Genomic DNA, 24,235 nt, shown 5'->3' with positions numbered 1-24,235 from the left:
GATTGTTCTGCTTCTTCACAAATGATTAATTCTGCTTCTTTGGTGTTCCTAACACAAACCTGCAGGGTGCTGGAAAGTATCTTATGGTAAACAAACTCCTGTAAACCCATGAAGGAGAACTGTGTTCCAAGTATTGCAAAAACATGTGTTGCTAGTTTACTATAAACCATAGACAGTACAAAGCTCGCTTTTGTCTATTGCCTATTGTTGTCTAAAAATAACAGATGCTCATGACACAACTTTTAAGAAAAAACTTTCAGAAGACGTCAACCTTCCTTGGACTATATCTCTGGAAAAGCTGGGTGGACAGATATATTTTGAAAGACTGCATTGTTTCCAACCAGACACCCTGATAGAGCAAACACCTCCCATTGGTCTGCGCTAAGGAGCAGATGGGACGTGCAGTGTTTCCATGTTCAATATCACCAGCTGGATACAGTTCATAATAATTAAAATATATCCCCCTTCTCCTTTGCTGAAGAGGCCAAAAAAAGGGAACAATCCTACTAGTAAGGTGAAATATTTATTTTTCAATAAGTTGTCAGCTGACCATCTTTTCTTTCAGAGTCTGTCTTGCATAGGTGCTGGAAATCCTTTTCCTCTGCAATCTTCTTTCTCTCCTCACTTCTCCAATGATGCTTAACCCCCCTCTCCAGGGTGCTGGCTCCATCTTGGGAATGGAGAAGGCAGTAAGATTCCTTGAGGTCATGATGATCATTTTTCCTAGACAACTCAACCTCTGTTATACTTGCATTCTCCCTCCTAAAGAGCAGCTTTAACATTTCAGAATCTTCTGATTGGAGTATTTAAAATAAAGACAAACACTTTTTCTTATAACATTGCTCATAGCATCACATGTCTAATGTGTTTAAAATTTCTTTCATTTGAATCTGTATTACGAAACTCCCCTCATCAGAAGTAAAGAAGAATATATATACATACATATGTGCATTTGTGTATTTATCTATCAGTTCAAGAAGCCCAAAGAGGATCTGTAGTAGGTTCTGGGAATACAGAAATTAATAATTCATATGCACAATGGCAGTGTGAATTCAGAGATTAACTGGGGAAGGGATAGGAGTGGTTAATAGACATACAAAAAAATTAATAGCAGTGCAATTCTGACAGCAGTGCAGGGCTGTCATCGAGATATGAACAAAGTGCTATGTTAGCTCTGAGGAAGGTTCACTCTGAACAAGTGGGAGGCAGGCATAAGAACACAATGGAAAGCATGCACCTGAACTAATTTTTCTGGACTTAGTTTCCCCCAGAGCCATTTCTGAAGTGGACCTGTGCCATTTTACACAGCGGGTTTGCATTCTATAATTGGTGCTTAACAGTGAAACAGACACAGCCACAGAACACCAAGAGTGGAGATGGCAGGAGGAAGATGTGATGGTTTGAATAGATTTCTGATGATCGGAGCACTGTACAGTATATTAGTTTGCTAGAGCTGCCATAAAAATGTACTACTGACTGGATGGCTTAAACAACAGTTTTTCCTTACAGTCTGAAGTTAGAAGCCTAAAGTCAAGACCTTGTCAGGGTTCATTTCTTCTAAAGGCATCTCTCCTTGGTCCATAGATGGCTGTCTCTTTGCATGGTCTTCCCTCTGCGTGAATGCATGTGTGTCTTGGCCTCCTCTTCTTACATGAATACCAGCTATACTGGATTAGAGTTCACTCACATGACTTCATTTTACCTTGATCACCTCTGTAAGGCTCAATCTCCAAATACAGTCATATTCTTAGGCACTGGGGGGTTAGGACTTGACCAAGATTCTCCCCATGACCAAATTTTGGTCAGACTCCTCTGAGCTTTATTTTTCACTAGGCCTGAACTTTGGTTCCCATATCCTTCCTTGTAGAGTCCATTTCTAGTAAGAATCCTGCTAAGTCAATTTAACCAGAATCCCCCATCCTCAATATCTGATCATCACCCCTCTTGATATTCATTTGGGTTCCTCATCATCTACCTTCTCCCAAGTGATACTTGATCACCCTAGTTTATCTTCAGCAAGAATCCTGTTAGGTCTGTTTAGCCAGGATCCTCCCTTGCCTGTAATATTCCTTCTTAGTAATTCTTCATCCACCTAGCTTCTTGGTTACAAATTCCCATGTATTCTCTGTATTCAGAATTTAGCCCAGTCTCTCTCCCCTACTACAAAGCCCCATTGTAGTGATACCTATACCTATTGTGATAATCCCCCTGAATTAAGTCTCATACAGTTTTTTAACAAATGTCATTAATAATTTTCTCTTTAACAGTCTCCAGTACATGAATTTGGTGCACAAAGTAGTTGTCATTCAGTAGGATAACAATTCTGTGTGGCTTAGCAAAAATACACTTAAAGAAAACACAAAATCAACAAATGTCATGACATTCTACTATATATGTCTCATGGCAATTGAAACTCCCATTACTATTCTACCAACAAAAAATCATTTTTATAATTATTACCAGGTATGGATTGCCTACTAGTTTAGTCCAGCAGAGAAGTTAAGGACCCTAGAGTCAGACAACCTTGCATTTAAGTACCAGCTCTACCACTTACCATGTGACCTTGAACAATCCAACTTCACTCCATCTCATTTTTTCACCTGGAAAATTTGAATAATGACTATGTTTTTCTTCAGAGGACTCTTGTGAGGATTATACGATACAGTAAAAATTATTGTTATCATTACTATTTTTCAGGGGTTATATATAATAGGAGTTTTATATATTTCATCTATTTTAATTTCCTACAAAAACCCTACAAGGTATATCTCATCAGTCTACAGCCTCCTAATATCACACCTACCTCTGCTATCATTGAGGACAATTTCCATGAGGAGATTTGTAAGAGCTTTTCTCCCCAAATGTGATAGAAAGAGTAGCTTCCCTCTCTCTTTTGGATGGCACATTCTAATGTGTGTATAGTTGCCCTTCTGGCACATTCCTATGACAGCCCCTCCCTGGGATATTTTTCTGCTCATCCATAGTACTCATGCTGCTTCTTGTTACCAAAATAAAAAACAAAAAACCCCATCAACTAAAGCCTAACATAAAGGATTTTGTTAATGGAAAGTGCAGAAAGGAGGCATGATGCTACATCAACAAAAGCAGTAAATTGCTTTAAACTGTTTTTATTTAAATGTTCTAAAACCCCATATGAATTCACTCTCTCCAGCACAAAAATTAGGAACATGTACAATTGGATCTCATAGTTATTAATACAATGCAAAGCTGACGTAGTTTCATTTTGATATTGGAGGTTTTAAAAAATCTTTTTCTTGATATTTCTTTTAGTTTTACCTACTGTTGTAATTTGCTTTACAATATCATGGTATGTAAACTCTTGAGAGTTTGAGAACTCTGTGTGCATAAAATTCTAACCTAACACTAGAGATCAATTAGCATATGAAATGACCTGACTGAATGAACACCCTAAGAATTAGCTAGGAGGCATTCAAAAGTATTTTTGTCAGAATCAACGTCAGAAGTTTTATTATTTAGCATGTTAGGTAAATTTTCTAACTGGCAAAATTAGTGGAGCTTAAATTCTGTGATTTTTAGAAGTTGGGCATCTCCATTACAGGAGCAACATGTAAATGAATACCTGTCTGGGCCAGTAGTTCACACCAGGGCGATAGCTGGTATGACCCTGTCCCCCTCCCGTCAGTGGACAAGTCAGTCATCTGAACGGACCAGAGTCTGGCCTCTCTCCATCAGAACATGCCTGTCTTCCTCCGGTACAAAACCTTTCATGAGGGTGTTGGTCATTGTGTCAAGGGCTGAAAACTGAAAATATTCCAAGTATACACAGGCTGCATGATTGTTTCGTGCCTGCTTGCTAGCAAAGATTTGTTTGCTCAGAATAATATAGTTTGAAATGTGGTTTTGCTACAACTGCCTGGTAGAAAGGTGCTGGGTAAGAAACAGAGCTGATGCTGATCTTCAACTGCTGGAGAGTTCTGACAAAGTCCAAAATTACCTGACATTCATGGAACAGTAAACTGGATTAAGTTGGTTTAAATTCTTACACTCTGTTCTTCAACACATACAACATAATAATCCTGTACACTGTATTTCCTCTTGCTGTACTGACATTTGTGTTCATTATCAAGTTCACTGCCTGTGAAACAAGTGCAGTCTACTGGTCAGAGTATCAACCTCAGGCAACACAGAAATGCTCTGGTTCTGTAACCATTATTCAGGTATTAAGTCATGAGTTGTCATGCAAGCTCCCAGACTCTTTTTTTTTTTTCTTCTTCTCTTAAATAGACTTTATTTGTTAGAGCAGTTTTAGGTTCAGAGCAAAACTGAATGCAAGATATTGAGATTCCACATTACCATCTGTTCTCACATACACACACAGCCCTCCCAACTATCAACATCCCCCAACCACAGTGGTACATTTGTTACAATTGGTGAAACTACCATTGAAACATCATTATCACTAGAAGTCCATAGTTTACATTACGGTTCTCTTTTGGTGTCATATAGTCTATGGAACATGACAAATGTATAATATAATCCTCTGTGTTCTGTCTATTCATTCTTTCCTCTCCCTGTCGCCTGGCAACCACTGATCTTTTTATTTTCTCCGTAGTATTGCCTTTCCAGACTGTCATACAGTTGGAATCATACAGTATGTAGGTTTCTCAAATTGGTTTCTTTCACTAAATAATATGCATTTAATATTGCTTCACATCTTTGCATATCTTGATAATGTAAGGTTGGAAGCCCCGGAGGGAGGGGTGAGCACGTCAGACACTGATGATGTGCCGAAGTCCCTGGCTGCTGCCCCCTCCCAACCTCAAAAATGTGCCTTAGGCTATCCAATCCTCGCGCCACTGTAAATCTAAGCTCTGCCTCCCCCTACCTTCTTTAAAAACTCGCTGCCTGCCCTGCTGAGCATGACTTCCCCGGCCTGTGACTAGCCAGACCGGGGAACATCGCCCATGATTGTGCTCAAATAAACTGCCTGGCCCTTTGTTGCCTCTCATTGCCTGCTTATTTCGGTTAGAATTTATCTTACAGATAGCTCATTTCATTTTAGTGCTGAATAATATTCCATTGTCTGGATGTACCACTTTGTTCATTGATTCACTTACCTAAAGATAACTTGATTGTTTCCATGTTTTGGCAATTATGAATAAAGCTTCTATAAACTTCCATGTTCAGGTTTTCATGTAGATTTAAGTTTTGAACTACCAATGAGTACAACTGCTGGATCATGCAACAAGAGTATATTTAGTTTTGTAAGACTGCCAAATTGTCTTCCAAAGTGACTAGACCATTTTGCATTTCCATCAATGAATGAGTTCCTCTCCCTGTACATCCACCAGCATTTGATGTTGTCAATATTCTGAATTTTGGCTGTTCTAATAGGTGTGTAGTAGGAGTTTTTCATTGTTTTAATTTAATTTCCCTAATGACATATAAAGTAAAGCACCTTTTCATATGCTTATTTGCTATCTGTATATCTTTAGTGAAATGTCTTTCAGGTCATTTGCCCATATTTTAATAAGGTTGTTCATTTTCTTATTGTTGATTTTTAAAAGTACTTTGTATATAAAGACTAGAAACAACAAATGCTGGCAAGGATGCAGAGAAAGGGGAACCCTCCTACACTGCTGGTAGGAATATAAGCTAGTTCAACCATTGTGGAAAGCAATATGGAGGTTCCTCAAAAAACTAAAAATAGAAATACCATTTAACTTGGGAATTCCACTCCTAGGAATTTACTCAAAGAAAGCAAGACCTCAGATTCAAAATGACATATATACCCCTATGGTTATTGCAGCACTATTTACAATAGCCAAGATATGGAAAAAACCTAAGTGTCCATCAGTAGATGAATGGATAAAGAAGATGTGGTACATATACACAATGGAATACTATTCAGCCATAAGAAAGAAACAAATCCTACCATTTGCAACAACATGGATGGAGCTGGAAGATATTATGCTCAGTGAAATAAGCCAGGTGGAGAAAGACAAGTGCCAAATGATTTCCCTCATTTGTGGAGTATAACAACTAAGCAAAACTGAAGGAACAAAATAGCAGCAGACTTACAGACTCCAAGAAGGGACTAGTGGTTACCAAAGGGGAGGGGTAGGGGAAGGCAGGTGGGGAGGGAGGGAGAAGGGGATTAAGAGGTATTATGATTGGTTCACATGGTGTGTGTTGGGGGGGTCATGGGGAAGACAATGTAGCACAGAGAAGACAAATAGTGACTCTGTTACATCTTACTACACTGATGGACAGTGACTGCAATGGGATATTTGGGGGGACTCAATAATGTGGGTAAATGTAGCAACCATATTGTTTTTCTTCAGAAACGTTCATAAGATATATATCAATAATACCTTCATAAAAAAACATTTTGTGTATTTTGTATAATAGTCAGGTAACAGTTATTCTTCTAAAATTTAGATACAATAAGGTCACATTTTTTATTAAAAAACACATATGACCTACAGCTATAGCAAGTATCAGTGTCATTCTGTAACACTGGTATGTAAGAAATATCACTTCTCTTAACTTCTCTAAAATAGTTAAATTATGCAGAGTCTTCTTCTACTTGTTTGGTGAGACAGTCAATTTCAATCTTTTTATTAGGCTCCTTCCTTCCACCAGGAAGCTCTTGAAATTTATAGGGATCTCACACAGTATTCAAGAATGGGTCCTCTCATCTCAGTCTACAATACTCACCACTAACCCTCACCTTCACTGCATCCAAGTGGTCCTATGAAAGTAGATAATGCCATATTTAGCTCTTTAGAAATACTTGGTTCCTGCTCACCTTTACAAAATTTTCTGAGACAAGGAAAATAAAAGTTAGGCTCTTTCTTTGGTGGGTGAAGATAAAAATATATAAAATAAGAAATACAAAAACACTAATTAGTATTTCAAATGATCCTGCCTCAGGGATAGAGTTCAAATTCCTGAGTGTGGCTACAAGACATATCTACACTTCCCAATTTCACCTCCATCCCATGGTGTGCTGGAGCAGATTCATGAGAGCCAAGTTAATTTTCAGGAATGTGGTGGGCCAGCTGTTAAACATAGCCATTATAAAAATTAAATTAAATAAATCTCACTCCCTTTCCCCTCCAGTCTCCCTAGAGAGTCCTCCCATTCCCATTTGAGTTTCCAAAGCACTTTGCAAATACTTGTATTGCAACAAATATTACATGACTCTTAATTTTTTTTCATTAAAACATGCACCCTACTATGAGCATGTCAATAAGATTTTTCATTCATATTTATCTCCCTTGCTCCTAGCAGAGGGCCTGCCACAAGGTAGAAATTCGATAATCATTTAGTGAGTGGTTGAAAGAATGAGCCTTGGAGGTTAAAACCTATCTGTTATCTTGGGATCACCCCTGTACCCAGCAATACTGTTTCCCAAATCAAATTCCACATACCTAGGAGCCTGAATCCTTTCATTCTTGTATCAGTCATCACAGGAAAAGCTTGGCTTCCGACCAAAAGAGATGTGACTTTCATTCTCCAAGGCTTTTACTCTGGAGGAGGGTTAAAATGTTGATCAAGTACGAGTAGTAGAGAAACAAAGCATCTTCAACAATTTCCTAGTAAAGAAAGCAAACAGGAAGTCTCCGCACCTATACACAGCACCATGTAGTACATGAGACTGAAATGGAAAGTCCATATGGCTGGTTAGTAAGCCAGTGCAGAGTTCTCCTCAGTCCAGTTGATATTTTGGAGGCAGAAAATTTATTCCCACTATGGGAATGGCTGATGTGGTTATATTTTGGGGCAGGTTGGTGGACAGACAAAACGGCCAGGAGAGTTGCTCATTGCATGGATGAACATCCTTTTCTAGGAACATCCATTGCTAGGAAACATCCTTTTCATCCTTTAGAATGTCATGAACATTTGACGTTTTGAAAAGTTCATAACAGAAATGTACCAAAGACCAAAAAAACCCATCCAGTCAAACAAACAAAAAAAAAACCCAAGGATTGAGAACCATTGCTTTGGATTTTAGACAATGCAACCCCAAATACAGAAATGTTTGACCTAATTTCTGATTCCACAAACAGCTTTGGGGAAATCATCATTGCTTTGCCCTAGTCTTCCCAGAACAAGAACCAAATGTCCTCGAGGACACCAAATGACACCACCACCCAACCGCCAAACTGGCACCAGCAGACATAGGCTATTTGCAGAGAGCACGCCGCCTCTGCTGTGAGTGGGCAGTGAACTACCAGGGAGATTCATGTTGCCTGCCTGGAGACAGGGTTGCTAGGTGCCTCTCAAGTAGTGAGATGGAGAGGTGTACGTTATTTCCCCTCCACTTCTTGTTTTATACAGTGGCAATTGTAGCCTGGAAACAAAAGCAAAGAATAGTGTCTGTGGTGTTAGGAATAATGACCAGCCAAGTGCCCTAGGGGGCAAAAGGAGCAGAGTTGAGGCTTTTATCAAGAGCAGAAGAAAAAAGTAATGGGATTTGGTTTCACCATAATTGCTTAAGCAGCCTGGGTGAGAAGTAATTATGAGTTCATCTGGCTCCAGAGAAACCCCACCTCTTCTCTTCTCCAGAATGTACTAAAATATCAACATTGCATCACCAGAAATCACTCCCATTGGTGGCCTTTCTGTAAGGAGAGCAGCATGCTCTGTCTCCCTGAAAGTCACTGGCACTTGTATAGACCCAGGAATTTATATCTTTCCAAGACACATAAAATATTCCTGGCACTCACTCTTCACTTGAAAACTCAGAGTGCTTGCCCATTATTATATCATGGAGGAAGTGTTTTTTTAAAAAATATGGGAGTGATGAAATGCAGAGAAGGAAATGAAGGAACAAGATAGGGGCTCTATGTCACTACAACAGCCCTGCCATGGTTTGACCTGGGGGAGGTCCTGGGTTTCAGAATCAGACAATTCACTGATGATATTCCACACGTTCACCAGGCTTCCGTGGCCCTAAGGTGGTCACCTAGTTCTCAAAAGAACAAACCTAACCTTGGAAGGCATCAGGTAGGACTTGAATTTTAACTAGGTTAGTAGTCCAAGTTACAATCTAGATAAAAGCCAAGCAATGCTGCTATAATACGCTTATGTGGATTTTATGTGAACTCTGAGAATGAGGTTTTTTGGTATATGATTGTAGAAAGAACATGGGTTCAAAACCTGGGTTCAGGCTGGGTTCAAATCCTGACTCTGATGCTTACTAGCTATATGTGAGTTACTCGCCTTCCCTAAGCATCACATTCAAATGAGAATGAGGTAAAAATATCAGTTCCCTTGCAGAATCTATGTAAGGATGAGAAGTAACATGTAAAATGTCTATTTGGAATAGAGGATATAGAGATAAATGGTAGGGCACATTACAATTCTGTCTCTGGATGAGAAAGGCTAATCTAATTGCCTCTATACGTGCAGCGCTGTGGAGGTCATAAAGATGTACCACACATGACTTTTGTCTCTTAACTATCACAGTTTAGTTAGATGGGGAAGAGAGTTGGGGGAGAGGGGGGAAAAGGACTCCCCCTTTGAAGTGAGGTGGGGAGGGGTTCGGGAACAGTGCAGGTGGAGCAATAGCTTTAACCGCTGAACAGAAAAACACAAGTGTGACTTGCCAACCACTAAGATTTACACAGAAGACAGATTTAACCAAAAAAGTCAAATTTTGTTTGATTAAACAAAAAAGACCAGTCCACTAAGAAGGGACCCATTTTAGTACCTAAAGAACATACTAGCAAAATAATCCAGGTCTCACTGCTCTATTTCCCAAGGGCACATTCTTGAAGAAGACTGGAGCACTTTGAAAGTTCTAAACATGGACCTTGATTAGGCTCATCTGTGGTGGATAGGTACACGAGTGATCGTCTTTATTTCACAAGAGAAGTCAGTTTACAGTTAGAAAATGAGGGATAGAAATAAATCATCCAACTTCTTACAAAGTGCAAACTAAAGTACAAGTTTCAAATGTATTACTTTATAAAGTTAAGTGGCTTACACTACCCATGACTCGGCTGTCATATATTCCTTTAAATACATATTGGGCTTATGCCTAATAAGCATGTTTAATTATGAACATGGAAGACCAAATAAATAGCATTTTATTTCCTGGAAATCATAGTTCTGCACTCCCAGGAAAATCCAACCTTCATCATTGTTGACCACCCCCTTAGTAGCAGAAGAGGAGAAAAAAACACAATAGCACTAGTTATGTATTGAAGTTACACTCATGCTTTATAGATTGTTTGGATTTGCTAAATAGTACATAATCTTGAGTACAAATGATATTTTCTCCAAAAATTATTCCATACAAATAAAAAAATTACCTTATATCTATTCAATTATTTTGAAAAGCTAATTGCATATATTTGTATAAAATGTATAGCTTTTCCCAAACTTTTTTTGGAGATAAGAAAAAAACTCACTTTATATTTGAACTCATACAAAGTTTCTCCTGTTTTATGGGAGGCCTATTCAATCATCCTGATTCAGTCTCAGTCAGTAGAAATTTAAAATGCTTATAGAAGTCAACTGATGGAGTTGATTTTTTCTGTGTCCATTCTTTTTTTTTTTTTGGTGTCATTAATATATAATCACATGAGCAATGTTGTAGTTACTAGATTCCCCCGATTATCAAGTTCCCACCACATACCCCATTATAGTCACTGTCAGTGTAGTAAGATGCTACAGAGTCACTACTTGTCTTCTCTGTGCTATACTGCCTTCCTCATGCCACCCCCCCATGTTATGTGTGCTAATTGTAATGCCCCTTATTCCCCTTATCCCTCTCTTCCCATCCACCCTCCCTGGTCCCTTTTCCTTTGGTAACTGTTAGTCCATTCGTGGGTTCTGTGAGTCTGCTGATGTTTTGTTTCTTCAGTTTTTGCTTTGTTCTTATACTCCACAAATGAGGGAAATCATTTGGTACTTGTCTTTCTCCTCCTGGCTTATTTCACTGAGCATAATACCCTCTAGCTCCATCCATGTTGTTGCAAATGGTGGGGTTTGTTTCCTTTTTATGGCTGAATAATATTCCATTGTGTATATGTACCACATCTTCTTTATCCATTCATCTACTGATGAACATTTAGGTTGCTTCCATTTCTTGGTTATTGTAAATAGTGCTGCAATAAACATAGGGGTGCATGTGTCTTTTTGAATCTGGGCTCCTGCATTCTTAGAGTAAATTCTTAGGAGTGAAATTCCTGGGTCAAATGGTATTTCTATTTTTAGTTTTCTGAGGAACCTCCATACTGCTTCCCACAATGGTTGAACTAGTTTACATTCCCACCAGCAGTGTAAGAGGGTTCCCCTTTCTTCACATCCTCGCCAGCATTTGTTGTTCCTAGTCTTTCCTATGTTGGCCATCCTAACTGGTGTGAAGTGATATCTCATTGTAGTTTTAATTTGCATTTCCCTGATAATAAGCAATGTGGAGCATCCTTTCATGTGCCTGTTGGGCATTTGAATTTCTTCTTTGGAGAAGTGTCTGTTCATATTCTCCACCCATTTTTTAATAGGGTTATTTGTTTTTTGGGTATTGAGGCATCTAAGTTCTTTATATATTTTGGATGTCAGCCCCTTATCAGATATGTCATTTACAAATATATTCTTCCATACAGTAGGATGGCTTTTTGTTCTGCCGATGGCATCCTTTGCTGTATAGAGCTTTTCAGCATGATGTAGTCCCATTTGTTCATTTTTGCTTTTGTTTGCTTTGCCCGAGGAGATACGTTCAGGAAAAAGTTGCTCATGTTTATATTCAGGAGATTTTTGCCTATGTTGTCCTCTAAGAGTTCTATAGTTTCATGACTTAAATTCAGGTCTTTGATCCATTTTGAGTTTACTTTTGTGTAAGGGGTTAGACAATAATCCAGCTTCATTCTTTTGCATGTAGCTGTCCAGTTTTGCCAACATCAGCTGTTGAAGAGGTTGTCATTTCCCCATTGTATATCCATGGCTCCTTTATCATATATTAAACTGATGGAGTTGATTTTTTAAAAAAAGAGAGAGAGGCAAAAATATTTTACACAGACCTTGGATCATTCCTGAAAGTTTGAATTCTAAATTATAACATTTGGGTGATATTGTAAATCATCCTTTTAAAGATCAACTTAAGCAATACAGTAATACTAACAATCAGTAAGTGGAAAGATCATAAATATAAAACAATGTTTGTGTCCTCCCAATATTCATATGTTGAAATCCTAACCCTCAATGTCCTGGTTTAGGAGATGGGGCCTTTGGGAGGTGATTAGATCATGAGGATGGAACCCTCAGGATGGAATCAGTGTCCCCACCAAACACCAGATCTGCCATCACCTTGATTTTGGACATCCTGGCCTCAAAAGTTGTGAGAAATAAATGTTACTAAGCGTATGGTGTTTTTGTTATTGCAGCCTGAGCTAAGAAAACCCACAAATGAAATAAACCAACTGTGGAGTCAAGATGACTGCCTGAACATGCTTACTTGTATTTTTATACATTTCTGAAACCCACTAAAACATGGAAAAGGATTTTTTTTCAGAACACCAAATTAAAGGACAAAGAATGAGGAAAGACACAACATCAAAATGTGAAAGTTGGAAAGATTAATGAAAGATCACCAGATCCAAGAGCGCTGAATCCCAAGACAGTGGTAGCAAAGCTGAGAAGCATTGATCACACAGAAGTCTTTGGGAATTGGTGGAATTGGACAGCTCTGGAAGTAGGACTAAAGGCAGAGCAAAAAATGAGAAGCAGTTAGAGACTCATATCCCCTACTTATGGCCAAAAAAAGCCTAGAAGTTTATTTTTTTTTTGTGGGGGTGAAGCTAAAACAGAGAGTGTGGGGACAGTTCGGGACTGCAGTAATGAACAGAAAATTAATAATGGCATATTTTGGTGGATATTAAGAATGGTGGATGTTGGCATATTGGAAAGGAAAACTCATCCCTGACCCCTAGTCCTCTTTTTCTACCTGGTTCTTGGAACATTAACAATCAATATTAAACCTTCCAGAACAGGGTCCAGGTCTCTTTCTCTAAAAAATCCAATCAAATTAATTAAAGAGCAAATTCAAAGAGAAAGCCTAAGACTGCATTGTCCAGTATAGTAGTCACTAGCCACTTGTAGTGATTTCCATTAAAACTTAGATTCATTAAATTAAGTAAAGTTAAAGTATCAGTTCCCTGGTAGCACTAGTTACATTTCAAGTAATCAACAAACACGTATAGGTTAGTGGTTATGGTAGTAGACATGTAGATACAAAACATGTCAATCATCACATGAATTTATTTTAGTACTGATCTAGACAGATCTTCTTATAGCAAAGTCAACAATCTCCACTCACACTCTGAGTGTACCACACTCTTAAATATGTGCAAACACAAAGGATCACCAGATATCTAAGACATCTTTTAATAAAAAAATAGAGATCTGTTACAGTTTAAGCAAACTGGGAGAACCAGGGACAATACAGAGAGAAAAAAACATTTTATCATTAATATCTTTATGGACATAAAAGAAGATATTGCTTCTATGTTAGATATTGCTTCTGAGTATTGCCTGTTGAAAAAAAATCAATCAATAAAAATATAGTAGAAATTTAAAACATACAATGGTTTAAATGAAAAACTGAATAGTTTTGGAAGATAAAATTGGAGAACTTGCTCAAAAAGCTGAGCAAAAAAAGAAGTATGGAAAAGAAGGGGGAAAAAAATCAGAAAATTAGAGGGTAAATTCAGAATTTCAATATTCAAATAAGAGTTCCTAAGAAACAGGACAGAGAATATGAGGGGAGAAAATTATTTAAGAAACACTTCAAGTGAATTTCCTAAAACACAATTGACCTAAGTTTCTAGACTGAAAGAGAATCCAGAGTGTCCAGGCAATTGCTGAGAGCAAACCACAGCAAAGTCACTCACTATGAAATCTTAAAACAATGGGACAAAGGCAGGCTTGGGGGTGGGGGTGGGGGAAAGATGGTCACCTAAAAAGATCAAGAATCTGAGTGACTTTGGGTCTTTCAACAGGATATTGGAAGTAGAAACGCAATAATTTTAAAATTCTGAAGGAAAATATTTCTCAACACAGACTTCTATATTCAGCCAACCTATCAATTAAGTATGAGGAAAGAATAAGGAGATTTTTCAGATATTCGGGTATCAAAAATTTTACATCACCTGCACCCTCTCTCAAATAGCTACTTAGAAGCTGTCCTTCACAGTCAGTAAACCAAGAAAAAGGAAGACATGAGACCTGGAGATAGAACCGTACAGGGAAGGGAGGTGGAGGGAATCAGAGAACCCTGGTTGTAGCTCTGGGAGGAGGGGGCTCCCCACCCAGGGAAATTTCTCTATGAATAGATGAGAATGAAGAAAAGCAAGGGAAAAAAGTTGGGGGTGAAGGGTGTTACCACATTTATTGTCTCTGTGGTCACGGGCAGCTTGGTACACGAGACTGGTTCAAATGTGCTCAGCAGAACCTCCCTACAGGTTCTGCTCCCCCGCATGACCTTAATCCTCTAGGCAGGAGGCCTCAGTCTTTCTTTGCTCCCTGCTATCCCCATCATGCACCAAGCTCTCTGCTTCCATGTTCAGGTTTAATTCTCAAAAGCACTGGGGCTCCACAGCTTTCTCCCTCTGCTCTCCCAGCAGCAGCCAGACTCCTGCTCCCGTGCTCTGGGAGGAGATCCCTGGGCATGTCTCTGGTGACTGGCAGACACCTGACCATGGGCATACCAGGAACATAGGCAGAAGAAAGAATGGGTGTTTCCTCTCTACCCCTCCCCTGAGCAGGTACTCCCATGACTGACCAGCAACTCTGTAGCCAGTAAACATCCCATAAATGTGCAAACATGCTCTTATTATATACACAGTAGGTTCTATCAAAGCCAGGCAGAAATCCTAGTTAGAAAGTTCCATTTTTCCCACACTGGAGAAGCGCAATTCCATGTGTGGGGGCCTTGAGGATAGCCTTTCTAGAAGAGGGCAGAGTAGGGTACATCCAGGATATGCAATGGCAGAATACTTCATGTGTCTGAACACACCAAGAAGAGACTGAAACAATGGTAGAAAGTTTCAATTAGGAATACATAGAAAACTAATCAAAAAACATTTTTAGGGACAATTATTTAATTCAGGGAAAACACAAATTGCAAAAAGGAGGGATAATCAGACTTGTATAAATCATTGTATTCTACAAGGCACAGCTGTGAGTGGCACTGACATCATCATACCAATGCAAAATTTCCTCTAACAGAAATTATGAAATAACTACACTAGAAAGATGGGGAAGAAAAAAAGAATGCATGTGGAAAGCAGTGTAGGTATGAGGACTAAAGAAAAATCATCATCCTCCAATATGGGATATATTAATAATGACTGAAACCAAAAAATCAAGACTAGAAATACTGGCATATTATTTAAATACATCAAGGTTACATAACCCAAGGAAAAAACAAAAGAAAGAAGATGAAAGTGGTTGTTTCTGAGTAAAGAGACATGGATGAGAGAGACCAAGGGTGTTGTTTTGAGTGTTTTGTGGTTTTTTTACCATTTTGTTGAGTTATTTTATTTTTTAAACTTTGTGCACCCATAACTTTGATTTTTTTTTAATTGTGGGGGAAAAAGGCATAGGCAAAAAACCCAAATCTACTGTCCAAATGTTGCATAAATAACTACTTGTGTCTGGAGAAATTTTTCCAATGACATGAAATACAAATTCTTTTCACTGTTAGCATTACCATCTTCTCTTCTAAGCTTCCTATAGGTTTTTGTTTCATGCCAAGGTTTCTGCCTTTCAATTCTTCCATTCAATTTTCTTATGGCCCCTCTGATGTTTTACCTGCCTATATTTCTTGTTTAGAGATATAAACCTAGTACTTCTAGACATACTTAATCTGCATCTACAATTACAACAAAATCCTTTAAAACTAGAAGTATGTCTTGTGTTTCTTTGAAAATCTAGCACCTGATTCCATTCTTTCAACAGTATGGACACATATAAATATTTCCTGGTGATAACTTACTGAACATATATTATGTGATGTAGTCACTTTATACATGTCATCTAATTTAATGCTAAAACAACCCAGCAAGGAGAGTTTAATAATCACCATTTTACAGAGAAGTGGGTGAAAGAGAAATGGCAGTGAAAATATCAATCTAATTCTGGGTATGAGAAATATCACATTTCTTTATTTTGTTTAAATCAAGTTGAGATTTTGCTTATCAGAAAATTCCATTTCAGTCATTTCTGGATTCTACTTCCATTTCCAGGAGATACAAAGGATTGGGGTGGTGATGTCTTCTGTAGTCCAAAATATTGAAATAAATCATTGTACTTGTGGTACTCACTGATATGCTCATTGTCCAGCTCATGTGATTTGGTCCCTGAAGGAAGTTGTACACAGAGATAAGCTTGAACAAGGGTCTCTGTCATCTCAATTTCTGAGACCATGGCTCCTAGAGTCCTTCCTCCCTAGAGTCCTGAGGCAATGCACTCAAATGGGACTTGTGGTACCTTCTTTGGAAACCACCCAAACCCACTTCCTCATGCTCATCTCAAGAATTGCTTGTCTATAGCCGGTTCTGTTTCTACCCCGCATCAGGCACTCTCTGAAGCCTTCACCTGTCTTTTCCATCCTGGGTGATGGGGCATAATCCCCACAATAGGTATAGACTTCCAAACCTAAACCAAAAAAAAGGAACAAAGCTGTCCTTTGGCAACATCTGCTTTCCATTCAACAACCCAAAGTCCCTGGGGCAAAGGAACACAATGGCTTGGCTTCTTTCTTGGAATGGGAAAGGGAAAAATACCTTTGGCAGTAGAAACAAAACATTTTTTTTAATTGCAGAAAAATAAAATAAAAATCCTACCTGCAATATAAATACATACACACATATACAATATAAACATAGAGAAGCAGGTATTTGTATATTCATAATATACACAGTTGACTGCATGCTTGTGTGAAAAGATTTTCATTGTAAAAGCAGTAACTTTTATTGCGATGACCTGTCTCATCCTCTAGTCTCCTACTATTGGTTTTGAACCACATTCCAAACCCAGGGAAATAACATGTTTATAATACTGTAAAAGTCAAGGCCAGTAATGGAAATTGATTTTACATGCTCTGAGAGTGTTTTTAAAACCATGGAACAGTCTATGGGAAAAGAAATCCATTTAATTACTCAGCAGTCTTTTGTAGTCCATTAAAAAGCCTCCACAATTGTCTACCTCTACTGAGCCAACTTAACATAAATCCCTTCCATTACAGAAGCATTTCTTAGAAATTGCATAGACTGCCTCCATCTGAAGAGGTGAAAACTCTAGAGGATGAACTCAAACTGAGAATAATGATTTCTACATGAAGACAAGCTGCTTTCTTTAGTTATTTTTAATGAGGCAGAAATTTTCTCTCAAAGCTTCTGCCTAATACCTGAGTAGCTAGTCCCTTTGAACTTGCATTTTTCTCCTTTCACTTTCTGTTTGATAAGTTGATGATGGGGAAAAAATCAATAGCCTTTGCTTCAGGAGCAATTATGGTACATTTTTGCCTTTATTCTTTTTCAATTACAGTCTACCATGGTCAACTCTAAAAATCTTTTTCCCACATATCAAAGCAAATTTATGATAATTTGAAATATGATTTTACTGTTATTAACAATTGACTGCTTTTTAAATTCTTACTATTTATATAGGAAATAAAGAAGAAGAAAATGGTATATAAATTAGATTTAGGGAGCTGGAATCTGAATAACTACTTGGTTATACAAGCAAGTGTGCTTATCTTGGTAAGTGGCACTCAAATGAGTCTTCTGGGACAACTATTCTTTAGGGAATGAAGGTCAGACTGCCAGCTCCTAAAGATCATTATAGTCTTTAGATCATTAATTTAATTAATTTCAATTAATTAAAGTTCTTGAATAAATGCAAAGTCAGGCACTATCGTGTGGAATCTTGGTAGTCTTCTATATAAACCATAACTAATTAGTTATGCATAAATCATACACTATCTATTCTAGGACAATAATTTGGAAACCATGGTCAATGGTTTATACTTACATTATTACTTTGAAACAAATTATATTTCAGAATGATTTATAGTGCTCTGTCTCCATACTAACATTACTTTACTCTATCATAACTGTTATGTCAAGGTAGGTACTCATCCAAGGTTATTTTTACCCTCTTGTCTTAGTTGAAATTTAGCCTTCTCCTGATTCCTTCCCCTGCAGCCCACTACAGTGACAGCTGTTTCCTTCTCCGGTCCTAAAACTACAGGTGAGTTGCCATTTTTCTTCTTATAGACTATGATTTTCAGCCTTTAAGAAAAACAACAACCAAAACAAAACAAAACAATGCTACATACTGGTTTCGGCCCAGTGGTACTGATTTTGAACTTCTGGCCTCCAGAACTATGAAAGACAATAAACTCCTGTTGTTTCAAGCCATCCAGTGTGTAGTATTTTGTTATAAAGCCATAGAAAACTAACATACTATCTTATTCTCTTCTTTCATTCTCTAAAACTTCATGACTTATATTATGTGAAACAGTCATATAGAAAACTAGAACATAAGGATTCATGATAGCTCATAAATAGTCTTAGGAACAAGGGAATGATTGGTATCTATAAATATAACCAAGAGTTTGAGATAAAGATGTTTAAATGTCTGTGGGGACTTGCTTAAAAATGGCAGTGTGAGAGGTGAGACAGAAAGCTCATTCAAAAACTACATACAATATGAAAATATAGCAAAAACAACTAGTCCTGAAAGAGCAACAGGAAAGAACACTGCGCAGACTATCTACACCTGGGGAACAAAGCAGAACTCATGGAAAATGATAATGTACCAAAGCTGTAATCCAGCATTACCCAAGCCCATTGCCCACCCCAGCTCACAGGCAGGAAGAAGAGAAATGGAGCAGCGTTGGGGTGGAGGCCTAAGACAGCTGAACACGCAGCCCCGGAGATCTGCTCTAGGAGCACAAACCTACATTACATGGTGCTCTGGAGATAAGTGGGGTTGGAAAGCAAAGACAGGCAGAATACTTGGATAGACTGAGATTCCAACAACATGTGGAGAACAGGTACCCACAACCGGCCACTCTAGGACAAAAGAAAGGTGGGCACTCTGAGAGACTTCCTAACAGCAGGAGGGCTGCTAAAAGGGCAAGGATTACACAGAGCTTGTTCCTCAGGAGAAAGGACAGGTGGACAAAATTTTTCTGGTGCATTCAGCTCAGTAGGTTCAGAACTTTCAGGAGCTTCAGGTGCTCCATCCCCTTGGGTGACAATGCAACTATGAGGCCCCCCACCACAATAAGCAGCCTACCGCTCCTTCCTCCAGGCCAGCACCTGCATGCAAACCTGTTGTCCCTACCATTGAGCCAGGACAGCCAGAGGGTGGCCCCACTAATTGCAGCTACAAATGCATAGCATAGAAATTCTTCCCTGTGTGCTCAACACTGACCATGGTAGTGGAGGCAGGCACTGCAGCTGGGAAGCAGTAAAGAGCACTTTGCCTCTGGCAGGCACCAGCATCACTCACCTGCAACTTCCACCATCGCTCCAGGGGCTGAGCAGCTCCATAAAGTACAGTTTCTGGGCACTAGAGGGCACCACATACAAATATGAAATGTGAAAGGAACCTGGTTCAAACCAAAAGCTCACAAACACCAGAAAGAGGGCCAAATGAAACCGAACTCACCAATACAGAGAGAAATTTCAAAATGAAAATCATAAACATCCTCATGAAGCTACAGAAAAATACACAAGATCTCAGTGAGAAACTCAAGATAGATAGAAACTTTGAAAGATACAGTATATAAAATGGAACATAAAATGGAGGGTTTTAAAAGCAGATTAGATGAAGTAGATTAGACGGTAAATGAAATAGAAATTAGAGAAGAGGAATATAAAGAATCTGAGGCATAGAGAAAAAGAAATATCTCTAAGAATGAAAGAATATTGAGAATTGTGTGACCAATCCAAATGGAAAAATATTCATATGATCAGAAGAAGAAGAGAGAGAAAAGGGGCCAGAAAGTGTCTTTGAGTACGTAATTGCTGAAAACCTTCCCAATCTTGGGAAGGAGATATTCACTCAGGCCATGGAGGTACACATATCTCCCAACAGAAGGGACCCAAGGAACAAAACGCCAAGATGTATAATAATTAAAATGGCAAAGATCAAGGATAAAGACAGAATATTAAAAGCAGGCAGAGAAAGAAAAAAGATCACCTACAAAGGAAACCCCATCAGGCTATCATCAGACTTTTCAAAAGAAATCTTACAGGCCGGAAGGAAGTAGCATGATATATTTAATGCATTGAAATAGAAGGGCCTTAAACCAAGAACAATCTACCTGGCAAGATTATCACTTAAATTTGAAGAAGGACTAAATATTTAAAGATAAGCTAAAGTTGAAGAATTTACCTCCCACAAACTGACTCTATAGTGTATTTTGGAGGGACTGCTATAGATGGAAGTGTTCCTAAGGCTAAATAGCTGTCACCAGAGAAAATAAAACCACAATAAAGAAAGTAGACCAATTACTAAGCAAATGCAAAATTAAATCAACTACCCCCAAAGTCTATGAAGGGATGAACAAAGAGTACAGAATATGGTACCTAATATGTACAGAATTGAGGAGGAAGAAGAATGAAGGGAAAAAAAGAACCTTGAGATTGTGTTTGTAATAGCATACTAAGCGAGTTATGTTAGATTGCTAGATAGTAAAGAAGTTATCCTTGAACCTTTGGCAACCATGAATCTAAAGCCTGCAATGGCAATAAGTACATATTTATCATTAATCACTGTAAATGTAAGTGGTCTAAATGCACCAATCAAAGGACATAGAGTCACTGAATGGATAAAAAAGCAAGACCCATCTTTATGCTGCCTACAAGAGACTCACTTCAAACCCAAAGAAATACACAGACTAAAAGTGAAGGCATGGAAAAATATTTCATGCAACTAATAGGAAGAAAAAAGCAGGTGTTACAGTACTAGTATCAGACAAAATAGACTTCAAAACAAAGAAAGTAACAAGAGACAAAGAAGGACATTTTATAATGATAAAGGGGTCAGTGCAACGAGAGGATATAACCATGATAAATATCTATGCACCCAACACAGGAGCACCTACATATGTGAAACCAATACTAACAGAATTAAAGGTAGATATAGAATGCAATGCACTCATTTTCAGAGACTTCAACACACCACTCACACCAAAGGACATATTAACCAGACAGAAAATAAGTAAGGTGAAAGAGGACTGAACAACACATTACAAGAGATGGACCGAACAGACATCTACAGAACACTCCACCCAAAAGTGGCAGGATTCACATTCTTCTCAAGTGCACATGGAACATTTTCAAGAATAGATCATATACTAGGCCACAAAAGGAGCCTCAGTGTGTATTCAAAAGAATTGAAATTGTACCAACTAGCTTCTCAGATCACAAAGGTATGAAACTAGAAATAACTTATGCAAAGAAAACAAAAAAGCCCACAAACACAGGAGGCTTAACAACATGCTCCTAAATAACCAATAGATTAATGATGAACTAAAAGCAGAGATCAGGCAATATATGGAGAAAAATGACAACAATAACTCAACACCACATCTGTAGGATGCAGAGAAGGCCATGCAAAGATGGAAGTATATTGTAATATAGGCTTACCTCATGAAAGAAGAACAATCCCATATGAAAAGGCTAAACTCACAATTAATGAAACTATAAGAAGAACAAATAAGGCCCAAAGTCAGTGGAAGGAGGGACATAATAAAGATTAGAGCATAAATAAATAAAATTGAGAACAATAAAACAATAGAAAGAATCAATGAAAGCAGTACCTGGTTCTTTGAGAAAATAAACAAACTAGATAAACCCATAGCCAGACTTATCAAGAAAAAAAGAGAGTCTTACACATAAACAGAATCAGAAATGAGAAAGGAAAAATCACTATGGACACCACAGGAATACAAAGAATTAATAGCGAATACTATGAAAAATTCTATGCTAACAAATGTGATAACATGGAAGAGATGAACAATTTCCTAGAAAAAAACAATCTTCCAAGACAGACTCAGGAAGAAAGAGAAAATCTGAACAGACCAATTACCAGCAATGAAGTTGAACTGGTAATAAAAAAACTACATAAGAACGCCATCCAGGATCAGATAGCTTCACTGCTGATTTTATCAAACATTTAGGGAAGACCTAATACCCATCCTCCTTAAAGTTTTCCATAAAGTAGAAGAGGATGGAATACTTCCAAACTCATTATTTAAGGCCAGCATCACTCTATTACCAAAACCAGGCAAAGACACCATAAAAAAGGAAAATGTCAGACCAATATCCCTGATGAACATAGATGCAAAAAATACTCAACAAAGTATTAGCAAACTGAATTCAAAAATACATCAAAAAGTTCATCCATCATGATCAAGTAGCATGTATTCCAGGGATGCAAGGATGGTACAATATTCAAAAATCCATCAACATCTTAATCCACACAAACAAAAAGAAGGATAAAAACCACACAATCACCTCCATAGATAGTGTAAAAGCATTCAACAAAATTCAACATCCATTCAATATAAAAACTCTCAACAAAACGGGTAAGAGGGCAAGTACCTCAACATACTTGCCATATATAATGAGCCCACCACCATCATTATTCTTAACAGCAAGAAGCTGAAAGCTTTTCCTTTAAGATCGAGAACAGGACAAGCATGCCCATTCTCCCCACACATATTCAACATAGCACTGGAGGTCCTAGCCATGGCAATCAGAAAACAAACAGAAATAAAAGGCATCCAGATTGGTAAGGAAGAAGTTAAACTATTATTGTTTGCAGATGACATGATATTGCACATAAAAGAAACTAAAGAATCCACCCCAAAACTGTTAGAATTAATTGCTAAATTCAGGAAAATTGCAGGATACAAAATTAATATGCAGAAATTTGTTGCATTCCTACATACTAATGATCAACTAGCAGAAAGAAATCAGGAAAATAATTCCATTCACAGTTGCATCAAAAAGAATAAAATACCTTGGAATAAACCTAACAGAGGAGGTGAAGGACCTACACCCTGAAAACTACAAAACACTCATGAGAGAAATAAGACACCAATAAATGGAAACACATCCCGTGCTCATAGATAGGAAGAATTAATATTGTCAAATGGCCATCTTGCCTAAAGCAATCTACAGATTCAATGCAATCCCTATCAAAATACCAACAGCATTCTTCAACAAACTAGAGCAAATAGTTCTAAAATTCATATGGAACCACAAAAGACCCCGAATAGCCAAAGCAATCCTGAGAAGGAAGAATAAAGCAGGGGGGATTATGCTCCCTGACTTCAAGCTCTACTACAAAGCCACAATAATCGAGACAAATTGGTACTGGCACAAGAACAGATCCATAGATCAATAGACCAGAATAGAGAGCCCAGATATAAACCCAAGCATATATGGCTAATTATTATATGATAAAGGAGCCATGGATATACAATGGGGAAATGACAGCCTCTTCAACAACTGGTGTTGGCAAAACTGGACAGCTACATGTAAGAGAATGAAATTGGATTATTGTCCAACTCCATACACAAAAGTAAACTCAAAATGGATCAAAGACCTGAATGTAAGTCATGAAACCATAAAACTTTTAGAAGAAAACAAGCAAAAAATCTCTTGAATATAAACATGAGCAACTTTTTCCTAAACACTCTCTTTGTGCAAGGGGTAAAAAAAAAACAAAAATGAACAAAAGGGTCTACATCAAACTAAAAAGCTTCTGTATAACAAAGGACACCATCAGCAGAACAAAAAGACATCCTACAGTATGTGAGACTATATTTGTAAATGACATATCTGACAAGGGGTTAACATCCAAAATACATAAAGAACTCACACGCCTCAACACCCAGAAAGGAAATAACCCAATTAATAAATGGGCAGAGAATATGAACAGTAACTTCTCCAAAGAAGAAATTCAGGCAGCCAACAGGCCCATGAAAAGATGCTTCTCATTGTTAATTATCAGGGCAGTGCAAATTAAAACTAGAATGAGATCACTTCACACCAGTTAGGATGGCCAACATTGAAAAGAGAAGGAAAAACAAATGCTGGAAGGATGCAGAGAAAGGGAACCCACCTACACTGCTGGTGGGAATGTAAATTAGTTCAACCATTGTGGAAAGCAATACGGAGGTGCCTCAAAAAACGAAAAATAGCAATACCAT

At 38.0% G+C, this 24,235-nt stretch overlaps 1 long non-coding RNA gene across 2 annotated transcripts in view; it reads right to left on the bottom strand.

Annotated features, from left to right (window-relative positions):
* Window positions 1-504: 504 nt before the first annotated feature.
* The window catches only part of LOC118971402 (uncharacterized), a 58,311-nt gene continuing 34,580 nt past the window's right edge, over window positions 505-24,235 (bottom strand). Inside the window, exons 2-4 of one of the 2 annotated variants that reach the window (XR_005059817.2) lie at window positions 7,419-7,517; window positions 2,555-2,600; window positions 505-670 (exon numbers count right to left, since the gene is read on the bottom strand). This is a non-coding gene — a long non-coding RNA (uncharacterized lncRNA). The remainder of the gene's footprint in view (window positions 671-2,554; window positions 2,601-7,418; window positions 7,518-24,235) is intronic. The other variant, XR_012129261.1, reaches the window with a different exon arrangement.

This window comes from Manis javanica, chromosome 3 (assembly GCF_040802235.1).
Source record: "Manis javanica isolate MJ-LG chromosome 3, MJ_LKY, whole genome shotgun sequence".
Taxonomy (NCBI): domain Eukaryota; kingdom Metazoa; phylum Chordata; class Mammalia; order Pholidota; family Manidae; genus Manis; species Manis javanica.
Note: the sequence above shows the minus strand (reverse complement) of the source record. Positions and strands in the feature narration are given on the sequence as shown.